This window comes from Canis lupus, chromosome 13, assembly GCF_048164855.1.
Source record: "Canis lupus baileyi chromosome 13, mCanLup2.hap1, whole genome shotgun sequence".
Lineage (NCBI taxonomy): Eukaryota > Metazoa > Chordata > Mammalia > Carnivora > Canidae > Canis > Canis lupus.
In genome coordinates this window covers 16,744,787-16,750,857 of record NC_132850.1, presented here as the reverse complement: position 1 = coordinate 16,750,857, position 6,071 = coordinate 16,744,787, and the positions used below count along the sequence as shown (strand labels likewise).

Genomic DNA, 6,071 nt, shown 5'->3' with positions numbered 1-6,071 from the left:
TAAGGTATGACGTAGGGGCATCTGGGTGGTTCAGTAGGTTAAGCATCTGCCTTGGGCTCAGATCATGATCCCAGAATGGAGACCTTGATCGGGCTCCTGTTCACTGAAGAGTCTGCTTCTTCCTCTCCCTCTCCTTTTGCCCTTCCCCCTCAGTTCTCCCCCTCTCTCTCAAATAAATAAACTCTTAAAAAAATTAAGAGTATGAGGTATGCAGGAAACTTAGCAAGGTCTGTTTGTTTAGATTCTTCTTGGAGTCCTTTTGACTTTGGATAAGGATGACTCCGTGCCTCCAGTATAGGAGGGCAGGGCTCCCTTGGGGGTTTTATGACCTGTTTCAAGGTAGAAGGGAGGGCAGCCCGGGTAGCTCAGTGGTTTAGCGCCGCCTTCAGCCCAGGGCCTGATCCTGGAGACCTGGGATTGAGTCCCATGTCGGGCTCCCTGCATGGAGCCTGCTTCTCCCTGTGCCTGTGTCTCTGCCTCTGTGTGTGTGTGTGTGTGTGTGTGTGTGTGTGTGTGTCATGAAGAAATAAATAAAATCTTAAAAAAAAAAAAAAAAGGGAGAAGGGAGGGTGTCAGGGTAGGATGGGGAGGTAAGTTCCTGATTTTTCAAATAGCTTAAAAATATTCAATATGCCGGGGCAGCCCCAGTGGTGCAGTGGTTTGGCGCTGCCTGCAGCCTGGGGAGTGATCCTGGAGACCTGGGATCAAGTCCCGCATCAGGCTCCCTGCATGGAGCCTGCTTCACCCTCTGCCTGTGTCTCTGCCTCTCTGTGTGTCTATGAATAAATAAATAAAATCTTTAAAAAAAAATTCAATATGCTAAGGTACTGTGTTTTGGGGTAGCATGTGCTGAACCCCACTAGTAGTATAGTGATTAAGAGTATGTCTCTTCTGGAGCGAGGATGCCTGGGTGTGAGTCCTAGCTCCACCATTTTGGAGCTTCGTGACTTGAATGAGAGTCTGTAACCTTTCTGTGCCTCAATTTCCTTAAAGTGGAGCTAATAACAGAATCTACTTAGGGTTTTTAGGAAGATTGATTTTGTAAAGTGCTAAGAACCATACAGATTATCTTTGTTTTTTTTTTTTTTTTTTTTTTTAAAGATTTTATTTATTTATTCGTGATAGTCACACACAGAGAGACAGAGAGGCAGAGACACAGGCAGAGGGAGAAGCAGGCTCCATGCACCGGGAGCCCGATGTGGGATTCGATCCCGGGTCTCCAGGATCACGCCCCGGGCCAAAGGCAGGTGCCAAACCGCTGCGCCACCCAGGGATCCCCAGATTATCTTTGTATATGTGTTTAGAAAAGAAATCCAAACACACATACAAATAAAATTCATTAACTTGCTCCACAAATAGTAAGTGCTCTTGTGAAAGGCACTGATTTAGGATCCTGGAATCCATCAGAGAACAAGTCAGGTAAAGTCCTTGCTCGCCGAGCTTACATTTTAGGAGAAACATACAGCAGACAAGTTAATGTAGGAAACAATTTCAGGGATAGTTTGTACTCTGCAGAAAAATAAAACAGGTTAAGAGGATAAATCATGGTGTGGTGGGAGCTGGCTTGCTTCATACAGGGTGGTAAGGCTGAAGGAGGAAGGGTGTGAACCCCGTGTCCCGGGAAGGCATCTGGAGGGGTTCGTGCAGGAGTGGAGTGTGTGATCAGATTTACATTCAAACAATTTTTGTGTTGGGGCACCTGGGTGGCTCAGTAGGTTAAGCATCCAACTGGTGATTTTGGCTCAGGTCATGATCTCGTGGGTCCAGAGACCCCACAGTGCGGGGCTCCACGCTCAGCTGGGAGTTGCTTGGTATCCTTGCCCTCCCACCCTCCCCCCATTTGCATGTGGCTCTCTCGCTCAAATAAATCTTTAAAAATAGGCAATACTTTTTTTTTTTTAAGATTTTATGTATTTATTCATGGGAGACACACAGAGAGAGAGAGAGAGAGAGAGGCAGAGAGAGAAGCAGGCTCCATGCAGGGAGCCCGATGTGGGACCCAATCCTGCGTCTCCAGGACCACACCCTGGGCTGACAGCAGTGCTAAACCGCTGAGCCACCCGGGGTGCCTGAGATGGCATTTTCTTAAAGCCAAAGAATTAGGGGCACCTGGGTGGCTCAGTGCAGCGTCTGCCTTCAGCTCAGGTAGGTCATGGGGCCCTGGTTCTGGGATCCGGCCTCATGTAGGGCTCCCTGCTCAGTGGGGAGTCTGCTTCTCCCTGTCCTTTTGCCTGCTGCTCTCCTTGCTTGTTTTTTTTTCTTTCTCTCTCTCAAATAAATACAATCTTAAAAAAAAAAAAAAAAAATTTAAATGAGCTCCCTCGCAAAGAAAACGCAGATAGGTGGGAAGAGCTAGGCCTAAAATCCGAGGACACATTTGGCGGCCAGCCCTACCCATTCTCTCCTAGTGTAGGGCACACCACTGAGACTGTCAATTACTTATCCCGGTTATATTACTTGCCCAATTTTTTTTTCAGTGCTTGGCTCTCCTGGTAAATTAAGCCCCTATTACGGTAAGGAACAGGGCTAGCGGGAGAGCTGGGTGGGGGTAAGCCACTGAGGAGGTCATACCCAACTGCTGGGGGACAACTGGGGAGTCTGAGGGCAGGTGCGAACTGTTTACCCCCTTTCTGCTGTATCTCAAGCCACATATACCGGCAGGAACATACCATACGAGATTATATACATATATATATGATTTTATTTATTCATATGAGAGCGAGAGAGCGAGAGCGAGAGCGAGAGCGAGAGGCAGAGACACAGGCAGAGGGAGAAGCAGGCTCCATGCCGGGACCCCAGGATCACGCCCTAGGCCGAAGGCAGGTGCTAAACCGCTGAGCACCCAGGGATCCCCAACATACGAGATTCCTACCTTCTCTCCTGTTCGCCTCCCCAGAAGGAAGTTGGGACGACCCACAGTTGACTGCTTCAAAACACCCAAGCAGCAAAAAAGAATTTTAAAGAAAAGTGACCCACAGGAAAGCACCGTGGAACAGCGCAGACCGGAAATTACCGAACTACGTACAGCACCACGGGTTACCAGCCGACGCAAAGACGCACGAGCTCTAACCCCCACATCCATAGTTCTGCTTTTCGAATCGGGAAAAGGGAGCCTCGTTAGCCGAGGCCTCAAAAAATTGGGTAAATACTCATAACTGTTCCTCTCCACGGAAATCTTTAGTAAAAGGCGAAAGATTTATGCGATCTGAAGAGAAACCAGAGCGTATGGTCCCGCCCCGCTCGGAAGCTCCTAGAGCCAGACAACACTCGGCTCAGTTATGGTTGTTCCGTGTCCGCAGGGTTCGTGCTCCCCGCCCGGAATTCGTGGGGAGCACATTGTTTCTGGCAAGCAGCGTGCCCCGCGACACTGCACAAACCTCCGTGGGGCTGGACCTCAAGCAGCGTGAAACTGCCTTTTCGTGGTGCACCATGGGTATGCAAATCACGGGCGCTCCCGGCGCGGAGACGCCGCCGGGGACCTCGGGGGGCAGCGCTCGCTCCTTGCCCTGGTCTGCGTGGGCACTCGCGCCGGGCTTGCTCCCAGTGAGGGGTGCTCCCCGCCGGTGCCCGGCCCTATACCGGGGCTGGGGTTGTTAGTCCCAGTGCTTGGGGTGCCGTCTAATGGCAAACCTGCAGCGATCCCCCGGCCCCCATCCCGGGACAGAGCAGAAGCGCTAGGGCAAAGACACCCGGGGACCCCGGGACCTCCTGGGAGGCAGGTCACGACCCCTCCTGCAGGAGGTGGCATCCGGTTTATATTACAGGCTGTTCCATCCAGGAGGAAAAGAGGGTGCAGTCCGGTGAATGATGGGGGGTGCTCAGGGAGCCTTGGGCCTGCCTAGGGTGTGGTGCGCCTGAATGAGGCGGGAGTCTGGCTGGGCCCCGGGAGAGCCGGTGAGCGCGAGGCTGCAGAGAGCTGCACCTGGAAGGGGCTCGGATTTCATCCTGTCCGTGATGCCACCCAGGGTGGGCTGCCCCGCACACCCCAGGACTTGTCTCTGAGACTGAATGTGATTCGTGCCCCTGGACTGTCCATTCTTGGGATGGCCCAACTCCAAGTGCCTGGGATCCGCTCAGTTGCTGCCACACCAGGGCACCCTTCTGTGTTTCAGGGTTATTCCCTAAGCGGTCGGAGCAAAAACCTTCAGCACAGCTAGTACCTGTACAAACTACAAAACCAGAGAGCACCAGGGAGATGCTGGGCTCTTCCTTACATCAATGATTTCATTCAAAATCATGAGAAAAGGGGGATCCCTGGGTGGCTTAGCGGTTTGGCGCCTGCCTTTGGCTCAGGGCGTGGCCCTGGAGCCCTCGGATCAATCGAGTCCCATCTCGGGCTCCCTGCATAGAGCCTGCTTCTCCCTCTGCCTGTCTCTCTCTCTCTCTCTATCATGAATAAATAAATAAATCTTTAAAAAAAAGATAAAAAATAAAAATCATGAGAAACCTGGGTGGCTCAGTGGTTGAGTATCTGTGTTTGGCTCAGGTTGTGATCCCAGGGTGGGGGCCTGGGACTGAGTTCCCCATCAGGCTTCCTGCAGGAAAGCCTGCTTCTCCCTTGCCTATGTCTCTGCCTCTCTGTCTCTCATGAATAAATAAAATCTTAAAGAATGAGAAAAAAAAAAAAAAAAGCACCCTACAGGATAGGCTTTAATCTTTCCATTTCACAGATGAAGACACTGAGACAATGATGTTAGCTAGGTTTCCTAGGCCACTCTGCTTGTGTCAGCTTGTTGTTGGCTGATATGTTTTGCACTATTCCAGCTCAGTGAGCTCTCCTGCTCCACCCAGAAGCCCCCCGATAATGACCCAGACATGAGCAGACTGAAATCCTGCCCCCAATCCTTGCACGTGGTGGATGCATGCCCCACTTTAGGTTCAAAGCCAATTACTCATTTCTCTTAGGTCTTTTCAGGCGCTGTAGTTTTTTTTTTTTTTTAAGATTTTATTTATTTATTCATGACAGAGAGAGAGAGAGAGAGAGGCAGAGAGAGAAGCAGGCTCCCTGCAGGGAACCCGACGCGGCACTCTATCCCGGGTCTCCAGGATCGCACCCTGGGCTGAAGGCGGCGCTAAACCGCTGCGCCACTGGGGCTGCCCAAAGCGTCGTAGTGTTGATTCAACTGCTGAAGGTTTGTGTATTAAATTAATTCATCTCACATTTAGACAGAACGTGATTTCCTGGCCTTTAGCCTGGTGGGTGGGATGTGAGAAGGCGGTGCTCTTAAGGTGGGGTTGTTCCTGGTGAGTGGGTGGCTGGACCCCAGGGAGGATATCTGTCTCTTGAGACTGAGCCCTGGCATAGCTGGGGAAGGGCAACAAAAGGCCTCCCCCACTTCCTAGGCTGAGGTGCTGTGTTCTAGCTCAGGGGCGTGGCCAGAATCTTCAAGGCCTCTGTACCGTGGGGCTGTAGGACACCACAAAACCAAGAGCCTAAATACAGCACCTCACTGGCTGCTAGCACCATCTCAATTTCTGGACATTTCCCCCACCGATCCCCCGACTGTGCTGCCAGAGATGCCCCTGGGGCGCCAGACTGCTAACTTGCAGAGGCTTCTAGCCTTGGAGGTTGGCTTAGAAGTAAAACTCCTAAAATATCTCCTCAGACCCTGCTATTTCCATCCCAGCTTCACCTTCACCTGTTGCCTGGCTCTGCCCCTGTACCCATGCCCCCCATGATGCTGAAACAGAAAGGTGGGCGAGGAGTCCGGGGAGGTGTGCAGGGCTGGATTACGGCCGCTCTAAGAGCCACACAGGGGGCAGCCCGAGTGGCTCAGCGGTTTAGCGCTGCCTTCAGCCCAGGGCTGATCCTGGAGACCCGGGATCAAGTCCCATGTCGGGCTCCCTGCATGGAGCCTGCTCCTCCCTCTGCCTGTGCCTCTGCCTCTCTCTCTCTTTGTGTGTCTCTCATGAATAAATAATAAAATAAAATCTTAAAAAAAAAAAAAGAGCCACACGGTAGTTTGACAACGAAAACATTTGTATCATTTCGTCTACCAAGCACTTGACCCAGTCCTGTTCTCAACTCTACGACCAGCATTATGTTTGCTGAACATCATCTTCACTTCCCA

The 6,071-nt window shown here is 51.4% G+C and overlaps 1 long non-coding RNA gene and 1 other non-coding gene across 2 annotated transcripts; one reads left to right on the top strand and one right to left on the bottom strand.

Moving 5' to 3' along the window:
- The first annotated feature begins 2,048 nt into the window (after window positions 1–2,048).
- On the top strand, window positions 2,049–5,896 carry LOC140602648 (uncharacterized). Its single transcript, XR_012005548.1, has 3 exons — window positions 2,049–2,145; window positions 2,897–3,141; window positions 3,300–5,896. It is a non-coding gene; the product is annotated as an uncharacterized lncRNA (long non-coding RNA).
- Window positions 3,111–3,225, bottom strand: LOC140603294 (U5 spliceosomal RNA). Its single transcript, XR_012006292.1, has one exon. It is a non-coding gene; the product is annotated as a U5 spliceosomal RNA (small nuclear RNA).
- Window positions 5,897–6,071: the final 175 nt, after the last annotated feature.